Below are 21,681 nucleotides of genomic sequence, written 5' to 3'. Positions count from 1 at the left end.
CCACATAAAGTCCACAGCACAAACGTGTCCCCTGGCAGACAGTTTTGTCCAGGGCAATCCACAGCCATCCACTGCAGGCTTTAGGGCGCCTGATTTTCAGCGTGCGGGTCTCCAGCACGCTACCAACTGGTTGGAACCCAAAAACCACAGTGCTTCACAGATCCACTATGAAAATGCAGGTTAATCCACACACAGCTTTGACTGCTGGCTGGGTTTTTATTCCCAGCCCAAAACCTGGCCTGGACGTGGGGAACAGCCACCCACCCTTTTCTTTGGCTGCTCCCAATAAGAACCGGCCCGGATTGGCTTTACAGCCACACTAAGTAAAACAGTGTCAGTGAGCATTAGCTGCCGCTGACACACTAAATTACCGGTTCTTATCTCACTGAGGCCAGGAACCTAGGTGACACGTACCTTCCGTCAATGAAGGACCCTTCTGCCTTCCTACAATATATATAATATATTATATATATGTGTTTAAATTAAGTTTAGAATCTAATGTGGGGGGTTCAGTCAGCACAACCCTATGCAGGTGCACATTGCTATGGCGAAATGCAGATACAAACGCAAGTACAGCATGCACGCCAAGCACACTCTGCTTTTAACCCCGTCCGGTGCCATTACAGCTTTCATCGGACGGGCTTAAAAGCAGAGTGTGCTTGGCGTGCATGCTGTACCTGCGCTCCCTGGAATTTGTGTGGCTGTCATGGTCCATAACAGGTAGGAACTAGTGTTAGGGACCACTCATAGAGGCGACCTTGATGTGGTGAGTGGCTTATTATGCTTTGGCCAAAATGTACACCAATGCCTCATTCAACATCCAGCATAGAGGCAGGGCAGAGTGCTGGTTTGCAGAGTTCGATTGCATTTGTGTTTTTGCGTTTGTATCTGCATTTCGCCATAGCAATGTGCACCTGCATAGGGTTGTGCTGACTGAACCCCCCACATTTTTTTCTTTGTAGTATATATTGGAGGCGTGGCGATCTCCATGCAGTCATGCACACCTGACCAGTTAGTCTGCCCTGGAGGCTGGTTTTAAAGTCAGTATAAAACTGAGTCTGCTTATATAGAACCTACCAGTAGCCATTTGGCTCCAGGAGAAGTATATAGTGGGCTCAGCATGCATGTTGGTACTTGCATCCCGGGATCCGATGAAAGCTGTAATGGCACCGGACGGGGTTAAAAGCAGAGTGTGCTTGGCGTGCATGCTGTACCGGCACTCCCTGGACTTTGTGTGGCTGTCATGGCCCATAACAGGTAGGAACTAGTGTTATGGACCACTCATGGAGGCGACCTTGACGTGGTGAGTGGCTTATTACGCTTTGGCCAAAATGTACACCAATGCCTCATTCAACATCCAGCATAGAGGCAGGGCAGAGTGCTGGTTGCAGAGTGCGATTGCATTTGTGTTTTTAAGTTTAGAATCTATTTCTGAAAAAGTTTGTGACAGGATTTAAACTCACAGAAGCAGCTTCTGCATCATAACCCAGAACTTCTGATGCTGCTGCCAACTCCACACTCTGTCACTGTGCCACTCTGTCGTCTTGCAACTCTGTGGGCTTCTCATGCTGCCGCCATCTCCACTCTATGTCACCTTGCCACTCTGTGGCCTCCTGACTCTGCCTCCACCTCCATACTCTGTCATTGTGCCACTCTGCAGCCTACTGATGCTGCCACCACCTACAGACTCTGTTACCTAGCTACTCTGTGGCCTCCTGAAGCTGCCGACAACTACAAACTATGTCACCTTGCCACTATGTGGCCTCCTCATGCTGCCGCCACCTCCAGACTCTCAATTGGGCTACTCTGTGGTCTCCTCATGCTGCTTTCACCTCACCACTATGTCACACACTGTCACGGACGGTGTACAGGAAACAAGACAAAGCAACATGCATATATGACTCACTGGATCCAAAGCTAAGGAACAAAAAGGGAGACCCCTGCACAAGACCTAGCACTTTCCCTGGCTGCTCAGCCTATGCAAAGATCCCAAAGGTGGATGGTTGCATATCCACGTACCTCGACTATATAACCCCTGAACACCCTACAATAGTGAGGGGACACGACCACCGGCTCCCTACACCAGACACGGAGGGAGTCAGGGTCACCTGGGATCCAGCAAGCAGAAAATAACAGATAAATGTACAGCACTTAACTTTGTAGTAGACTGGGAAACAGGATCAGCATGCACACACACTCCAGGAAGAAGTATAAGCCGCCCAGTAAAGCATTATGGGGAGGAATTTAAAGGGAAGCAATCAGTCCAACTACATGACAGCCGAGAGAGGCTAACGAGATGAGGAACTGAATACCACAACAAAGAAAACTCAAGGAGGAGGTTCTGAAAGGCCTCTGTCAGAGCTTCTCAGCTGTCTGGTTGTGACAGTACCCCTCCCTCTACGAGTGGACTCCGGACACTCAGAACCCACCTTCTCAGGATGGGACCTATGGAAAGCCATGATGAGACGAGAGGCCTTAATGTCCGTCACTGGGACCCACATCCTCTCCTCAGGACCATAACCCTCCCAATGAACAAGGTACTGAAGAGAACCGTGGACAAGACGAGAATCCACAATCCTAGAGACCTGAAATTCAAGATTCCCATCAACCATAATCGGAGGAGGAGGCAAAGGCGAGGGTACAATGGGTTGAACATAAGGTTTCAATAAGGACTCTGATTGACGCGCTCTGTCTGGCCATTCGACTGCGGGTGGAAAGCAGAAGAGAATGACAACTGAACCCCCAAGTGAGAACAGAAAGCCTTCCAGAATCTGGAAACAAACTGCGTGCCCCTATCAGAGACTATGTCTGAAGGAATACCGTGCAATTTGACAATGTGATCAATAACTGCCTGCGCCAGCGTCTTAGCATTGGGCAAACCAGGAAAAGGGATGAAATGCACCATTTTGCTAAAACGGTCCACCACCACCAGAATCACAGCCTTCCTCGAGGAACGAGGCAGGTCCGTTATGAAGTCCATGGACAGATGTGTCCAAGGACGGGAAGGAATGGGTAAGGGAAGGAGAGGACCTGATGGCCGTGAATGAGGGACTTTGGCACGAGCGCAAGTCTCGCAGGCTGCCACAAAACCCTCAACCGACTTACGAAGCGCAGGCCACCAGAATCTCCGAGCGATGAGATCCAGTGTGGCTCTTGCCCCCGGGTGCCCAGCAAGGACCGTATCGTGGTGTTCCTTAAAAATCTTGTGTCTTAAAGCGAGAGGCACAAACAACCTCCCAGGAGGACAAAGATCAGGAGCCTCTGACTGGGCTGCCTGCACCTCTGCCTCCAATTCAGAAAAAAGAGCAGAGACCACCACACCTTCAGCCAAAATGGGACCCGGGTCTTCAAAATTCCCGCCTCCCGGAAAACAACGTGACAGGGCATCTGCCTTCACATTCTTAACTCCAGGGCGGAACGTGACAACAAAATAAAATCTTGAAAAGAACAAAGACCATCTGGCCTGTCTCGGGTTCAGACCCTTGGCTGACTCCAAGTAGGCCAGATTTTTATGGTCAGTAAACACGGTAATAGGGTGTCTGGCTCCCTCCAGCCAATGGCGCCATTCCTCAAAAGCCAACTTGATGGCCAACAATTCCCTATCTCCCACATCGTAATTTCTCTCTGCGGAGGAGAGTTTTTTCGAGAAAAAGGCACACGGTCGCCATTTGGCAGGAGAGGAACCCTGAGACAAGACCGCACCCACACCCACCTCAGAAGCATCAACCTCAACTATGAAGGGTAAAGAAGTATCGGGTTGCACCAAGATGGGAGCGGAAGCAAAACTCTCCTTGATATTAGAAAAAGCCTTATGCGCCTCTACCAACCAAGAAGAAAAATCTACCCCCTTTCTGGTCATATCAGTGAGTGGTTTAACAATAGAGGAATAATTCAAAATAAACTTTCTGTAATAATTGGCAAAGCCCAAAAAACGCATCAGCGCCTTCTGATTCTCAGGAAGCTCCCACTCAAGCACAGCGCGGACCTTCTCGGGGTCCATGCGAAAACCAGAAGCGGAGAGAAGAAACCCCAGAAATTGAATTTCTGGAACCGCAAACACACATTTTTCCAGTTTCGCATATAATTTAATCTCCCGCAGAATGAGCAAGACCTGACGTAAATGTTCCTTATGAGTTTTGAAATCAGGAGAAAAAATCAAAATGTCATCCAAATACACTAATACAAATTTTCCCATCAAATGATAAAAAATGCTGTTCACGAAATGCTGAAAAACGGCTGGGGCATTCATCAAACCAAAAGGGATAACCAAATTTTCAAAATGGCCCTCAGGGTTATTGAATGCCGTCTTCCATTCGTCTCCTTCTCTGACCCTGACCAGGTTGTATGCCCCTCTTAGATCTAATTTGGAAAAGACTTTAGCCCCCACAACCTGGTTAAACAGGTCCGGGATTAGAGGAAGCGGATAAGGGTCACGGATAGTAATACTGTTCAGCTCCCTGAAATCCAGACAAGGTCTTAAAGAACCATCTTTTTTCTTAACAAAGAAAAAAACAGCGGCAACAGGTGACTTCGAGGGTCGTATGTGTCCTTTTCTCAGACTCTCAGAGATATAAGCACGCATAGTGATCCTTTCAGGTTGGGAAAGATTGTATAAACGAGATTTAGGCAGCTTGGCGCCTGGGATGAGATTAATAGGGCAATCGTACTCCCTGTGCGGGGGCAAATCCTGAACTCCACTCTCAGAGAAGACATCTGAAAATTTAGAGAGAAAAGATAGTACAGTCTTAGTAGCAACCTCAGAAACAGATGTCGTGAGGCAATTCTCTCTGCAAAAGTCACTCCAACCATTTATTTGCCTCGCTTGCCAATCAATGGTGGGATTATGTTTAGTGAGCCAGGGTAGCCCCAACACTAGAGGAGTAGGCAAACCGCTAAGGACGAAACATGACACATCCTCAACATGAGCATCACTCACAATTAAACGGATATTGTGAACTATGCCCTTTAATGATTTCTGAGAAAGTGGAGCGGAATCAATAGCAAAAACAGGAATATCCTTTCCCAAAGTGCACACCTGGAAACCATGAGTTATTGCAAATTGACTATCAATGAGATTGACCGCTGCTCCACTATCCACAAAAATCTCACAAAAAATGCTCTTGCTCTCTAGCGCCACCCTAGCAGGCAGGACAAAACGGGAACTACAAGCAAACGGAAAACCTTCAATTTCCGCCTCAACCCTGCCAATAGTAACAGACGGAACATTTTTAAAAGATTTTTTCCTCTTTGTTTCTTTATTACTCCCAGAGAACTGCCTGAATCTCCTAGAGGGACAAACATTTGCCAAATGATTTATAACTCCACAACAAAAACAAACCCTTCCATGCAGGCTGAATCTTCTATTGTCAGAAGCAATCAACCCCAGCTGCATGGGCTCCTGCTCAGAAGGGGCTGACAGCGACTGAGACCCCATGCGCACAGAATGGGACCGCTGCACTGTCCTGGGACTGAGTATGACAGGAAGGAGAGATCTCTCCTCTCTCTCTAAGACGCCTGTCAATACGAACGGCCTGAGACATAGCAGAGTCCAAGGAAATAGGCCTTTCATGAAAGGCAAATGCATCTTTCAATCCCTCTGAAAGACCATGGCAAAATTGACTTCGGAGTGCAGCATCATTCCAACCAGTATCAGCTGCCCATCTCCGAAATTCTGAGCAGTATATCTCTGCGGATTGTTTACCCTGGCATAATAGACGTAGTCTAGACTCAGCCAGAGCAATACGATCCATATCATCATATATCTGACCCAGGGCTAAAAAGAATTCATCCACTGAACGGAGGGGCCGTGCCCACTCCGGCAGCGAAAAGGCCCAGGACTGAGCGTTACCCCTGAGCAGCGATATAATGATCCCCACCCTCCGTTCCTCATCACCAGAGGAATGGGGAAGAAGGTGAAAATGGAGTTTGCAAGCCTCTCTAAAACGCACAAAATTCTCACTACCCCCGGAAAACGTATCCGGGAGCGAGATCTTAGGCTCAGAACAAACTCCATGAACGCCAGCTGAACCGGCCACTTGAAGCTGAGAAAAAGTCCTGCGGAGATCAGCTACCTCCAATGAAAGACCCTGAAGGCGCTCAGCCAAAAGTGAAACCGGATCCATGCTTGAGACGGTTTTGGCGGCTTATAATGTCACGGACGGTGTACAGGAAACAAGACAAAGCAACATGCATATATGACTCACTGGATCCAAAGCTAAGGAACCAAAAGGGAGACCCCTGCACAAGACCTAGCACTTTCCCTGGCTGCTCAGCCTATGCAAAGATCCCAAAGGTGGATGGTTGCATATCCACGTACCTCGACTATATAACCCCTGAACACCCTACAATAGTGAGGGGACACGACCACCGGCTCCCTACACCAGACACGGAGGGAGTCAGGGTCACCTGGGATCCAGCAAACAGAAAATAACAGATAAATGTACATCACTTAACTTTGTAGCAGACTGGGAAACAGGATCAGCATGCACACACACTCCAGGAAGAAGTATAAGCCGCCCAGTAAAGCATTATGGGGAGGAATTTAAAGGGAAGCAATCAGTCCAACTACATGACAGCCGAGAGAGGCTAACGAGATTCTTCAAAGCTTCTTGTCTTGTGCAGTAGGATTCAGGGATACCACAAATGCGGATGTTTTTTCTGTTAGCTGCGGTTCTCTTGATCTTTTATAGCCAGTAGTGATGAATTAATTTGGCTTTAACATTTCAGAGCTTGATCTGCTAGTGCTGAGCTGTGAGATTGAATTGTGACATAAGTCTGGCCCAGCTGTTGTAAGTCCTCTTTTATTTCTGTGTGGTTTTTTTTTAATAACAGAATGAGAGTGCTTGAGAAAGGATCTAAATTTAGGTGCAAACCTCTGGTCTGGTGCCTCAGAATCACTGTCTGAGGCGTTGAAGAGAAAGGATTTTGAAGCAGCAATAACTGTTTATACCTAGAAGTGCAGGATAGGTCAGGCCTAAGGATATGATACAGAATATTGCAGGGTGTGTGGAGATGGTAAGGTCTAGTGATGCTCAAAACTAGTATGTAAACAGTATTTCTTCACCAAGCACCAACAACCCAGTGATAGTCCTCTCAGTTATAAACAAAGAACCTAGGCAACCTAGGATATATAGGCTGAAAGTAGGGTGTGGTTGCCTGTCACTATCACAAATCTCAGGCTTGGAATGAGTGATTATGTAGACTATTGTGCAGTGAGGCAGTATAATTTGGATGGCTGCCAAATGTGGATTCTCTTGGTGGTGCAAGGAGGATAGAGGAACCTGTAACTATTATGTTGCAGGGTGGTCCTTGGCAATCTAACAGTCTACTGATGGGTCCCACCTGAAGTAATCTGGCCAGTAGAGGTGAAAGTCTGGTGAAGCTGTGGTTAAGAAGGTGATCTGTTATAAATGAGGGCCATAGAGATGCATCCGTTTTCAAAATCTAAGACCTAAGATCTACTTCATTGTTTTGAAGTGTTGCATCCATTCATGAATTATCATCCAGAAAATCAAAATTGTTTAAAGGTCAAGAACCCTCAAGAAAGGGACTGCTGGGAGCAGGGAGCAGTTAGGCAGGGTGGCCGGGTAATGAAGGAGATGAAACCAACTAGTTGAAAGAGTGCTGACCAGACATGTCTGATGAAGTTTTTTTTGCTATTAAATGCTTTTTAATGTTTGGTGTTTTGTTTTTGTTTTTTTCAAAATAAATGTTGGGGTTATGAGGTTTTATTGTTTTTTGGCATAGGTGTTTAAAAAAAAACCAAAAATGCACAAAAAATGATTGTGCATGAAAGAAACAAATGATAAACAAAATGTATGTATAGTGCTGACTTTTTACTGCTAAAAGAAGCTATAAAAACACTTGCGGTTATTAGCCTAACGCATGCAGAGTGTTTTTGCTTTAACTAGTTTGAAGGGAATTCTTTAAGGGATTGATGGTAAATTCCTGATTCTGAACTATTCCTATAAAGAGATGGCCTTGCGGTTCACCCGGCGGTCGTTTCGTGGTGAACTTTGCACGTTCGCGATTCGCTGAAAATACGAACATATGGCGACATTCGCGCCCGCCATATTCTTTTACATTGTGGAGAACTTTGACCCATGACACATCCATCAGGTGGTACAGGTCAGCCAATTGAGACGTTTCGGCACATGAGCACACCCCCACCTTTTAAAAAAAAAAGCTGGCCGCCATTTTACATTCAGTCTTTTGCCAGTGTAGTGAGAGGTTGCTGTGTGGAGCAGGGACAGGCTCTTAGGGACACAATACGCTAGCTAATAGGGCCACAAAAGTCCTTTTAAGGACTGATATAGGTGTGCGATCGATAGGTGTGACTTACTGAGGGGTTTAATATACTTATAATATACTTTCTAACATAGAAAGTATATTATAGTGCAATTGTATTGTGTAGCAGTTGTGTGCGGTTCTGCTGCGATACTGCAGCCACACAGAGGGACAAACGCTATTGAAACAAATAATTTCTACTCGTGTGATGTACCAGTTGCCCCCCCCAAAAAAATGATAGAAGCAGGGTTGTTATATACCAATAATATACTTTCTATATAGTGCATTTAGGTAGTGCAGCATTTGTTTGCGGTTTTGCTGTGTTACCTCTACTACACAGAGTGCCAAATGCTATTGTAACTAATAATTTGTACTGGTGTGATTTACCAGTTGCCCCCCCCCCCCCAAATAAATTATTGAAGCAGGGGTGTTATATGCCAATAATATACTTTCTATATAGTGCATTTAGGTAGTGCAGCATTTGTTTGAGGTTTTGCTGCGTTACCTCTGCTACACAGAGTGCCAAATGCTATTGTAACTAATAATTTGTACTGGTGTGATTTACCAGTTGCCCCCCCCCCCAAATAAATGATTGAAGCAGGGGTGTTATATGCCAATAATATACTTTCTATATAGTGCATTTGGGTAGTGCAGCATTTGTTTGAGGTTTTGCTGCGTTACCTCTGCTACACAGAGTGCCAAATGCTATTGTAACTAATAATTTGTACTGGTGTGATTTACCAGTTGCCCCCCCCCCCCCGCCCAAATAAATGATTGAAGCAGGGGTGTTATATGCCAATAATATACTTTCTATATAGTGCATTTAGGTAGTGCAGCATTTGTTTGCGGTTTTGCTGCGTTGCCGCATCGACACAGAGTGACAAAAGCTATTTGAACAAATAATTTCTACTGGTGTGATATACCAGTTGCCCCCCAAAAAAATAATAGAAGCAGGGTTGTTATATACCAATAATATACTTTCTATATAGTGCATTTAGGTACTGCAGCATTTGTTTGTGGTTTTGCTGAGTTGCAGCTCTGCTACACAGAGTGCCAAATGCTATTGTAACTAATAATTTGTACTGGTGTGATTTACCCCCCCCCCCCAAAAAAAAATTGATTGAAGCAGGGGTGTTATATACCAATAATATACTTTCTATATAGTGCATTTAGGTAGTGCAGCATTTGTTTGAGGTTTTGCTGCGTTACCGCATCTACACAGAGAGCCAAATGCTATTGGAACAAATAACTTCTACTTTTGTGATTTAAAAGTTACCCCCAAAAAACTGATTAAAGCAGGGGTGTATATACCAATAATATACTTTCTATATGGTGCATTTAAGTAGTGCAGCATTTGTTTGCGGCTTTGCTGCAGTTACCACTGCTACACAGAATGCCAACACTATTGGAACAAATAATTTCTACTGGTATAATATACCAGTTGCCCCACTGATATCGCCGTTTGCTACTTTATCTCGTTCTCATTAACTGAAAACGACATTCTCAAGTGGGATCCAATAATGTGCCTTCCTCCAATAGCTAGGCAAGGTTTATTTATACCAGAAGATGGAAGGCGGTCTTACAATCATGACCAATGGAGAGACAGGTTATGGTATAAAGTGATTGGCTGGAAGGCGGTCTTACAATCATGACCAATGGAGACAGGTTATAAGTAATATCAGGAAGTATTACTTTACTGAGAGAGTAGTGGATGCATGGAATAGCCTTCCTGCAGAAGTGGTAGCTGCAAGTACAGTGGAGGAGTTTAAGCATGCATGGGATAGGCATAAGGCCATCCTTCATATAAGATAGGGCCAGGGGCTATCCATAGTATTTAGTATATTGGGCAGACTAGATGGGCCAAATGGTTCTTATCTGCCGACACATTCTATGTTATGGTATGAAGTGATTGGCTGGAAGGCGGTCTTACAATCATGACCAATGGAGAGACAGGTTATGGTATGAAGTGATTGGCTGGCAAAGATGTGAATGATTGCGCCCCCTTCCCATTGTCGTGCTTATCCTCGTGGATGAAGAAACCTTCGATCGACGGTCATTAGCCGGCGCCATGACACTGGTATCCTGCAGTAATACCAGGCCGGGCACAAATCAGCTACAGGTCGGGACGACCAGACCATCGTGCAAAAGTTTCTGCACAGATGCGAACGAGAACGAATCTGCGCATCTCCATAAGATAGATGGCGACCATACGGTGAACAATAACATTTCCAAAACACCCCCAAAAAACTGATTGAAAAAGTGGTGTGATATAACTTCTTCCACAAATACTGCTCTTCTATAGGGACTTTTGTCACAGGGTCATTTATAAAATGACAGGCAGAGGAAGAGGCAGGCCATTCCGCAGGGGTGGTAGGGGTCGGGCAGGTGCACCGGAGCCTAAGTGGGAAGTTGCAGAAGGTGCGTGCGATTACATCAAAGGACGCATCAGACTTGGTTGAGTGGCTAACTCAGCCTTCAACTTCTGCACCCTCCTCATCCTCTCTATCTGCACCCTCTTCACTTCTCTGCTGTGTGCACCCCCCAAAGACACCACCACCATAGTCCCTCCACTCGAGTCAGAGGAATTATTTTCCCATCCATTCCCAGACCTTATCGATGCGCAGCCATTATTGGCATCGGATGAGGAAGAAGAGGTAGCAACGGCTGCCACCCTGTGGTCTGACGACAGTACCCATATCAGCCCAAGAAGGGTGGTCTCCGCTGTTGCTGCCTACTCCAAGATCTCCAATGTCAGTGGTGGTGAAGGGGATGATTATGACGTGTCTATAGAAATAACGTGGGTGCCCACAAGAGAGGAAGAGAAGGGGAGTTCAGAGGGAGAGACGGAGCAGCAGATAGTGAGGAGAAGGAGGAGAAGCAGGCAGAACTTACAGTGCGCAAGAGGCAAAAAGCAGACTGCTAATGTATCTGGAATGAGCCATCCACCATGCAAGTTCACTTCTGGCACTCCCAGGACACTGGCACATGGCTCTGCAGTGTGGGCTTTTTTTAACGTGTTGGCTGCTGACAATAGTGTTGCCATCTGCATCCTGTGCTGTCAACGCATAACACGGTAAGCCCATCATTCACCTAGGGACGACCGCCTTAAGAAGGCACCTGGCCTCCCATCACCGAGCCCAGTGGAAGTAACACCGTCAAAACCCACAAAGACACACTCCTGGTGCTCCACGTCCTGCCTCTTCTCCTTCTCCTCCCATTTGTCCTCCACTCCACCTTCCACCGTGCTGTCGTCGCATTCATCTAGCTAAAGGCAGGCTTCCGTGGCCCAAATGTTTGAGCGAAAAAAAGACGATGACACCGGATAACTATCTTGCCCAATGGCTGACCGCTGGTTTGTCGGAACTGCTAGCCCGCCAACTACTGCCATATAAACTGGTGGACTCGGAGGCCTTTAGAAAATTTGTGGCCATTGGCACACCACAATGGAAGGTCCCCGGAAGGAAATATTACTCCCAGAAGGGCACACCTGAGTTACATATATGGCGACTTTCAGCGGCAAGTGAATGTATCTCTGGCACACAGTGTCGGTGCCAAAATACATCTGAACACAGACACGTAGTCTAGCAAACACGGGCAGGGAAGGTACATAACTTTTAATGCCCACTGGGTAAACCTTCTGACGGCTGTCAAGCATGCAACCCGTGGCACCCGTGTCGATTTGGTGTTACCGCCACAGATTGCATGCAGGCCTGCCACTTCTTCTCCTCTTCTCCTACTCCATCCTCTGTCTTCTCCTCGGCTGATTTCTCCTTTTCCACCTCTTCTGCTGCGCCCCCCAAGCTCTCCAGAACCTATTCGACGTGCCAGGTGAGACGTTGCCATGCTGTGCTGCGACTGTTGTGCCTGGAAGCCAAGAGCCACACAGGTCCTGCACGCATTTCAGCTTTTGCGGTCACTGACCGATCAGCGGCTAACCTCGCTCAATTTGACAGTTGGTAAAGTGGTGTGCGACAACGGTGCATGTGCATAGCACACGTCATGAACATGTTCTGAACTTAGTCGTGCAGCGATTTGTTGCTAAATACCCTGGGGTCCAGAACAGGAAAATCTCTGGCTCGCCTTGCTGAAGTTCAGCGGCGACACCACCATACGAAATTAAATGATAGTTGTAAACTGGCCAACGCTTCGGTCTTATCCAAGTCCTTGTTTACGACCTGATATATAAAAAAGAACAAAGTAGCACAAACAAATATGGTTCAAATATTACGTATAGAGGATGAAATATTATATGTCACATGATTGTACTATTATATGATTACAGTAGAAGAAACATGATTGTCACGAGGGATACATGATTCCATGGAATAGTAAACAGGTATATACAAATCAATAAATCAATAATCCAACAGTGCATGCAAGAAGAGGGCAGTTTGAAGATCTGTTAATCACTTCGGATATGAGATCATTCTTGCAGCCAACCCATCGACAGCCGCCCTCTGGATCCAGCCTCAGGGAACGCCTAGAGCGACAGGTGTTTGACTACATCTGGTTAACGGCCGATGTGGATGCTCTGTGAAGTGAGGAACCCCTGGACTACTGGGTGTGCACGCTTGACCTGTGGCCAGAGCTGGCACAATTTGCCATGGAACTGTTGGCTTGCCCCTCGTCTAGTGTCCTGTCCGAAAGGACATTCAGCGCAGCATGGGGGATCGTGACCGATAAGCGTACTCGAGTAGCTCACGACAGTGTGGACTACCTCACATTTCTAAAAATGAATGAGGCATGGATCTCAGAGGAATTCAACACCTGTGATGACCACATTTAATTGAATTTTCTCTTGCCAGCCCACAAATATCCGCCACCACCCAGAACAAATATTGGTCCCTGTCTTAGGTAAATATAGCGGCATAAAAGGCCTTTTCTGTCCGTTGAATGCCTAATCTTTTCGGCCTTGGAGGAATTCAACACCTGTGACGACCATGTGATTCAACTATTATCATTAGTTTTTTTTTCAAGAGGGGGGATTTCGTTAGCCAGAGTTTTAATCCAATTTTATATTTTTAGTTCTTTTAAGCATATGTATTTGACCTGTATTTGTACTGGCCTTTAGTAAAATTGATATCCATTGACCGTCTAATAGACCTCCAGCCACATACTTACTTGTTCTTTAATGTACGCTGAATGCATAATTTTTGGGACCTGTAGTACACTGGGCTGCTGGAAATTTGGTATCCAATGACCGTGTAATCTACCTCCAGCCACATACTTACTTGATCTTTTATGTACTGTGGGGATTTGCTCTGGTAGGCAGATTAGCAGACGCAGTACAGAGGCAAAAACAAAGTCTTTAACTTAAACAGTTCGGTGTTTATTCACACACAAACAAAATAACAGTTCGCCATCTTAATGTTCACTCACACCAGGGCAAGTCCACAAAACAAAAAACATTCACCTTGTCAGCGGTTTTGTCAGCAGCAGTCCACAACAGTCTTTAGGGGCCTGCTTCGAAGCAATGCGGCTCTCAGCCCTTTAGCACGGTAGACATCCTTAGATCTAAAAAAACAGAGACTCCACAGCATCCCTGTCAGATGGAGGATAATCCACACAACCTGACAGTGCTGCCTGTGCTTGTATATACAAACCAAGACCTGGCCTGGATCGTGAGGAGCAGCCATCCACCCATCAATTTGGCTACTCCCAGTAAGAGCTGTCCCGGATTGGCTTTGCAGCCATAATAAACAGCAAACCGTGTCAATCAGCACTAACTGCCGCTGACACTTGAAGCTACCAGCTCTTACCTCACCGAGGCCAGGAACCTTGGTGAAGACAAGAGTCGTAGTTTGGATGGTGCTCAGTGGTAAATGTGGTACCAATTAGTGTTGATCATGAATATTCGAATTGTGAATTTTAATCGCGAATATTGGCACTTCGAGAATTCGCGAATATTTCGAATATCGCTAAATATATTCGTGATTGCGAATATTCAATTTTTGGGAAAATATCAGTTCATGCAAATTTTTATGCGAAAATTTGTATGCAAATTTTATGAGAATTTTCAAGAAAATAATGCCTGGAGATCATGAATTCGCAAATTCTCAAATATATGGTGAATATTCGCCCAAATATTCGCGAAATATTGCGAATTCGAATATTGCCCCTGCCGCTCATCACTAGTACCAATATTAACAGAAAGACCACGGCACTCAGAAAAAAATGTTGCATAAATTTCTTATTTATTTTCTTATTTTTTTGTATATATATCCATCCGAAATTAATTCATAGTTGTATACTGGCCAACCTTTCGGTCTTATCCAAGAGCTTGTTCAAGGCCTGATATATAATAAAAAGTAGCATAAACAAATATGGTTCAAATATTACTTATAGAGGATTAAATATTATATGTCACATGATTGTACTATTATATGATTACAGTAGAAGAAACATGATAGTCACGAGGGATACATGATTCATGGAATAGTAAACAGGTATATAGAAATCAATAAATCTACTGAAAATAATAGTATTAAGTAGATACAACAAGTGAATAAGTGAACTTCATGGAGCAAACCTAATGTACTGGACGATTCGGCGACCCCTGATAGGGGAAGGCTCATAGAATCTCCTCAGGTAATCAAAATCTGTACCCATTGGAAACAAGAAAAACTAGATAAGTATGAAATAGTCTTATGTCATGGGGGGACGAGAGGCTGCGACTTGCAATATATCTGTACACTTTTAGTACAATTCTAACATAGATAGGGAAGTGATGTGGTTTATCATGTATGCCTGTACTGACACCTCGGCTATTTCTAAATACGCTAAATTATGGGCCAGCATTGTATAGGCCACTGAATACTTTAGACATAACTACAATAGTCTGTAAAGTTGATTGCATATATTGTAATATTGAAGAGTGATATACCACAGGTAGCACATTATTCTACATGATAAACCACATCACTTCCCCAGGAACCTCGGTGACCCATACCTTCCGTCAATGACTGACCCTTGCACCTTCCTACATACGCTGAATGCATATATTTGGGACCTGTAGTACATTGGCCTGCTGGAAAATTGATATCCATTGACTGTGTAATCTACCTCCAGCCACATACTTACTTGTTCTTTTATGTATGCTGAATGCATAATTTTTGGGACCTGTAGTACACTGGCCTGCTGGAAAATTGATATCCAATGACCGTTTAATCTACCTCCAGCCTCATACTTACTTGTTCTTTTATGTATACTAAATGAATAATTGTGGCGGCCTCTGAGAAATTCAACACTAGTGACGACTACATGTTATCAAATTACAACTATTATCATTAGAGGTTTTTTCAAGAGGGGGGATTTCGTTAGCCATGTTTTTAATCCAATTTTATATTTTTAGTTCTTTTAAACATGTATTTGACCTCTATTTGTACTGTCCTGCAGTAAAATTGATATCCATTGACCGTGTAATATACCTCTGGCCACATAATCATTTGATCTTTTCTGTCCGGTGAATGCCTAATGTTTGGGGCCTGTAGTCCAGTGGCCTACAGTAAAATTTCTATCCATTGACCGCATAATGTACCTCAAGCCACATAATCAGAATTTCTTTTATGTCAGGTGAAAAGACACATAAAAATGTCCACTGATTAAGATACATATTTTTTTGTTGCAATTTTTGTCATTAATCCCCCTCTAGTATGTCACTGTCCATGTTGTGGGACTATTTGTGCACTTCTACTAAGTATTTGGTGGCTGCAAATATGAGCTGAAGGTTTTTCAGGTAGCCTGCCATTAAAGTGAATGGGGCCTGCCGCGAACTTGCGGTTCACGACCATTTGATCACATTCGCGCAGTCGCGTTTGTGAACAGTTGCGGTCGAAGTTCGTCCATCACTATTCCTATATTCCCCAATATTCTTAATTTTTACAATTTTAGAATATACTAACTCTTGTATGTCATGCAATTCAGAATTCCCATGGACTTTCATCTAACATCTGGAGCAGGATTTTTACAACCAATAATGCACACGATAAAAAATCACAAGAAGTACAAAAAATGCTGAAAAACACTAGAAAAAATGTAAACCTAGCCTTATAGTGTCACCATAGCTTAAACTAGGAAAAATAATTTGCAAACTAAGGAACCTATCCTTTACAGTTTACTGACTGTTATCATTTTTTTCCTCAGACAAGAATTTCAAAAGTATAAAGCAACAGAAAAACTCCATGTTTAAAAAGTAACAAAAAGTAAGTATAAAAAAGTTAGCATCATGTGAATAGATTTTTGGTGGATTTATGGTGAACCCACTCAACAGACTCATCTCCTAAGTAATACAATCAGGCCATTTCTTCAATTTGCATTGTAATTCGGTTGTGTATAGGACAGCTATCTAACACTACTGACTAATATATGGCTCAGCGTCTTATTTTTCCATTCTAATGCTTTGTGCTAAGATTTAGTGGAACAAATTGCCATTTTTAATGTTAGCTATCATAACGTGTTTTTACATGAAACAAAATTGACAGGGGACTGTGTGAGATATTTAGTAAGATGTTTCTGGGTGTGTATGACAGAACTAAACAAGATGTTAGCCATAAAGCCTTCTAGCTAAGTTTTGTAAGGTTTTCCTATGCTATAAGGTGATTAAAGGGTTTGTCTCAACAAGACTATCCCTTTCCACAGCCACTGCTATGGTGTATTGACACCATACAATGGGTACTCTGCCTGGGATCCTCCTATATTAGACAAAGTGGAGAGCCACTAAGTAGTGCCTAGAATATAGTGCTATATATAATCGTAATTGCAAATATTCTAGTTTCATTTTTTATTAGTAACCGCCCTTCTTGCTTCTGGGCCAATGAGATTGCTGCAATACCTTTGTCAGAGCTTAACAACATCCCTAGCGACCAATAGGGAAGTTGCCTACCCCTTACTATATAAGAAACTTCCCAGCAGCCATTTTCTGCAGTTTTCTGCAGTTATGAGAGAGTGAGCAGTGTCATTACTGTGCTCTGTGCTTTGCAGACTCATCTGGATCCTTATTTAATTACATTAGATAGTTAGCTCATATATATAATACAGATAGTTAGTGGGACATAGTCAGTGTAGGTTAGATAGTGATATAGTGTACATTGCCAATTTTCGCAATCAAGAAAATAATGACTGGAGATTGCGAATTCTAGAATTTGTGAATTTATGCAAATATTAGGCCATAAATTTGCAAAATATCGCAAAACCGAATATTGCCTATGCTGCTCATCACTACCACTAACAAAGTGCAGCTCTTAAGCTTGCAGATCCAGTATATGTATGATGTAAAGTGATTCGACAGAATAACTGGCAGATAATGCACTGCCCATATGGGGTGTCTGAAACCTATAGAAATCATAATCTGAAAAAAATATCTTCATGAGACAACCCTTTTAAAATGTGTCAGTTTGTACCATTGTACCATATATATATCCTAAAAAAAATTGGTCAGGACAATTTCATAAGGCTGCAATTTAATTGTATTTTTACAACTTAAACCACTTTACTAGTCCACTTTATTTGATAAATGTGCCACATTATAGTAAACTGTTTTAAAGTGTAACTGTCATTCATTTTTTTATTTTTGTATTGTGTAGGGGCAGTGATACTGAACATTTTTGTAATATACTTCAATTGCTGAATTTGAATATTTGTATTAGAAAAATAGCTCTAAAGTGGTCCATTTTGTCCATTACATACCTAATAGCCAACTAGAAATGTGTTCCCTGATACCAAAATATGGTTCACACGGAAATTTAATTAGGCATGTGACTGCACAGTGAGAGGGGTGGGTAGGTAACACTACTGTAATTTGCCTGAAAATGGTACCTGTTCAAAAAAAATTGAGACAGGAGAAATCTGAAGCAGAAACATCTGAGCTTTTAAGAACAAGACTGCATACAGCTTTAAGGAGCACTCGTCTTTCTGGCTGAGTTATGTGTTCCTGTTTTTTCTAAATGACACAAGTGATTTATACATTCATATAGAAACATGCTACAGACATTTATCTCTGAATTGTGATTATGACACAGGCATTAACCCTGTTATGTTGTAACACCATGATTTCATAATGAAGACAAACTTGCATTTCACTATAAAGGGACATTTCTGAATATTGCTTTAAAATGCTGGAGAAAACACTGAACCTCATGACTAGTGTATTGTCGATTCGTTTTTCCTACCTATACCCCATTTTCCCCAATAAGACACAACATAAGTGGATTTTATTGGCCACAGCAGCCATTTTATTATTAAACATAAATGACATAAATATTAAATAACAACGTACCCAAGGCCTTCCCACCTGAAGGCCTGCGCCCATAACCTTACCAACACACCTAAAACCTGACTTGAAATCACGTGGAGGGTTCTTGGAGCCCCGTAAACCTGACGGGTAACTGCCCGCCCCTCCTTCAATTTACCTCTAGCCGTTAAAACGCCAGCTCAGAGGCAGAACCCGGTAACCATGGGCAACAATGAGGGCAGACACCCACCATACGCCACTCCATAATCTAATACCTGGGGAGTCCAGAGCCTCCTTTGGCTCCCTCACCACCACACCAGAGTCACCATAACCACCAACTTCAAGGACCCCCGACTACCCACGACCCAAGGGGGAACACCTCACCCCCTTGTGTCCTGCCACACCTGCAAAGGCACCTCAATCCTGTTCTGTAACCCTGAGCACCACAAATCAATGCCTACTACATTGAGGTGCACCCCATCACTTCTCCAAAACGCCCCTTCTGCAACCTGCAGCTCCCTATGCCGCACAACAACACCGACATTCCTTGCGACAAAACGACCCACCGCCCTATTGACCTTTATCCTTGCCTTGTTCAGTCTGTCCATTGACCTGGCCTCCCTCCAATGCTTCTGTAAGCCGTGTACCGGGGTGGGCTCCCCAGGATACAGCGAAGTCACAAGAAAAGCGACACTGACACCAGTTTTATATGCAAGAACAGAAACTTTACTTTAACAATAGTGAAAACAATATAAGTATACAGCGACTAAGTTATACCCCAGGCCCACAGTCACCGTCCCTGTCCGAGGGACAGGCCTAGCCCGATGGCGCACACAGCAGAGCCTGCAAGTCATGCTGTGCCGCTAAAGAGGACACACCTAGCCAGTGGCGGATGCAGCAGAGCCTGCAAGTCAAATACTGCGCCGCAGTCCAGTACAGTAAGGCCTAGCAAAACATATAACCCTAACTATCTAACTACTATAAGGCCTAAGGCTAGTCTCTATTACTTCAGGCGCCACACAGTAGAATACAATCAGTAACCAGGTGTACTGACCTGCGTCCGTTCTGGGCCAGAGGATGCCACTTACCCGGGATGGCCACCAACCTCTCAGCAACCGTGCGGCCTTGCTTGATAATAAAACTGCCAACACGCTGTACACTGTCTTCCTGGAACAATCTCTCTTTCAAAGATCTGGATCCAGTAAGGGGACAACAGCTAATCTCCTTCCTCTGCGTGTCCATTCAATCCCGGACTTCCGCAAGCCAGGATGGAATCGGATTCAGTCTCTCAAAGAACAGTGCTTCCACCATGTCAGATCAGCACTTCCTGGTTTTAGAAGCAGCAAGTATGAGTCATCATCTGCTTTACATATGCAGATCCCAGAATGTGCTGCCTGTGCTGCAAAACATTGGCCTCTAGTGCCCAGAATGCCAAATGACAGCTCCAATACAAATTAAACATGACCATTATACAGGCAGAGTTTATCCACAATCTCACACTTCCTCGACACAATGTCAGAACAAACCGTCACAACCTTTGGAAACTGTGCCCACAACCGGAGCAGGTCAAACTTTATATCTTTTGTAAGCTCCCAAAAAGGGCGCACACCCAAATTGCCAACCACATGCAACCCCAAAACTTCTGGGGGAGAATCCAACCTCAAAAACGTGTGGAACTCTGGTAGCACCCGACTCCACAGCATGCCGCTCAACCCCAACCACCTAATCACAGCCACTTCCCTTGAAAAACTCAATTGCCTTTTATCCGGTCTGACATCCGCCCGCAACGCCCCCCAGAATACATAAGAGTGTCCCATAATCCAAACCGCACCACCTGCAAAACACAAAAATACTAAATCAACAATAGAAGACCCTTTCCCCCCCAACATGACTTAGCCCCCCAGCCAAATTATCCTTATAATAACGCCAGCCTAACATATGACCGGAACCGAATGGACTACAAGCCGCCTCAGTAGCCGCCTCGATGCGAAAATTATGACTCCCAAATAGTGCGGGGTCTCTACCCAACTTTTTCAAACAAGCTCGTAAAACGGCTATGAACTGAAAACGAGACAAAAATGATCCGTCCTCATGAACCAACAACAGCCCATCTACACCAATTCCCTGCACCCCAAACTCCCTAAGACATTGTACAGGGCACACAACTGATCCCTCCACTTGAAACAAAACCACCCGACATGCCCGAGCCGACTGATCAGTTTTCGACTTCCTAATGTGAAACTCAACCCTATCGTGAAACAAGTCAACATCCTCCCTTCCAACCCCCCAGCGTGGCACCTGCTTGGGCTAACCAACTCCCCAATACGCAACACCCCAAAAAAGGCTACAGAAAAAGCCAACCTAATCAACCTTTCTTCTCCTACTGACCCACAAACTTGCCCCAACTGTACCATCAGATCCCCCAACAACTCAAAGGAGACTGGCCGGCATTGATTCCCCCCCCCCCCCCCCCCGGGCAACGACCTCCTCCTACCCTTTAACACCTGCACAACCCAAAATGATTTTGTAACATCCTGCACGGCTCAACTCCTGCAGCCAAACGCCAACCCTGCCATAAACTTGTTCATCCTGGATACCGACCATCCCTCGTCCCTGCAATGACCGACAAACAGCAGCAACAAAACCCCGTCCTCCAGTGTGTACCACTGAAAACGCTGCTTCCATGAACCCCACAGATCCCATGCTTTCTCGTACGCCGTCCAAGTCACTGACGCCAATGACCCCCTTACCAACTCGTCTACCGACCAAATGGCAGATTCCACAATTCCTGAGTGAAACTTGCTCCTTCCACGTCCACCTTGGGTGCCAGCACCCGAAACCAGTCCCACTGAAAATGAGACAAAGCATCAGCAATTGAGTTATCCACCCTAGGAGCATGGGAAGCGACTAGCCACACATTTAAGGACAAGCAATCCAAAACCAGGTGCTGCAGCAAGCGCACAATCAGCGGAGACGAAGCCGAAAAGTGATTAATGGCCTCCGCCACACCCAAATTGTCGCAATAAAAGCACACTTTTTTATTCTGGAAAATTTCCCCCCAAATAGCCACCGCCACCACAATAGTGAAGAGTTCTAACAACACCAGATTCTTCACCCAACTCTAGTCTCTCCATTGTGCTGGCAATTTTCCCACGCACTAACGACCT

General features: G+C 44.6%; 1 protein-coding gene across 2 annotated transcripts in view; it reads left to right on the top strand.

Moving 5' to 3' along the window:
* The window catches only part of LOC122935031 (cysteinyl leukotriene receptor 2-like), an 82,486-nt gene that overhangs the window by 42,548 nt on the left and 18,257 nt on the right, over nt 1-21,681 (top strand). For both annotated transcript variants that reach the window (XM_044290751.1, XM_044290750.1), the window contains one exon: nt 16,429-16,487. The gene's annotated coding sequence lies outside the window, so the exon portion shown is untranslated. The remainder of the gene's footprint in view (nt 1-16,428; nt 16,488-21,681) is intronic.

This window comes from Bufo gargarizans, chromosome 4 (genome assembly GCF_014858855.1).
Source record: "Bufo gargarizans isolate SCDJY-AF-19 chromosome 4, ASM1485885v1, whole genome shotgun sequence".
Lineage (NCBI taxonomy): Eukaryota > Metazoa > Chordata > Amphibia > Anura > Bufonidae > Bufo > Bufo gargarizans.
The sequence above is the reverse complement of the archived record's forward strand: the minus strand, read 5'-3'. Positions and strand labels throughout refer to the sequence as shown.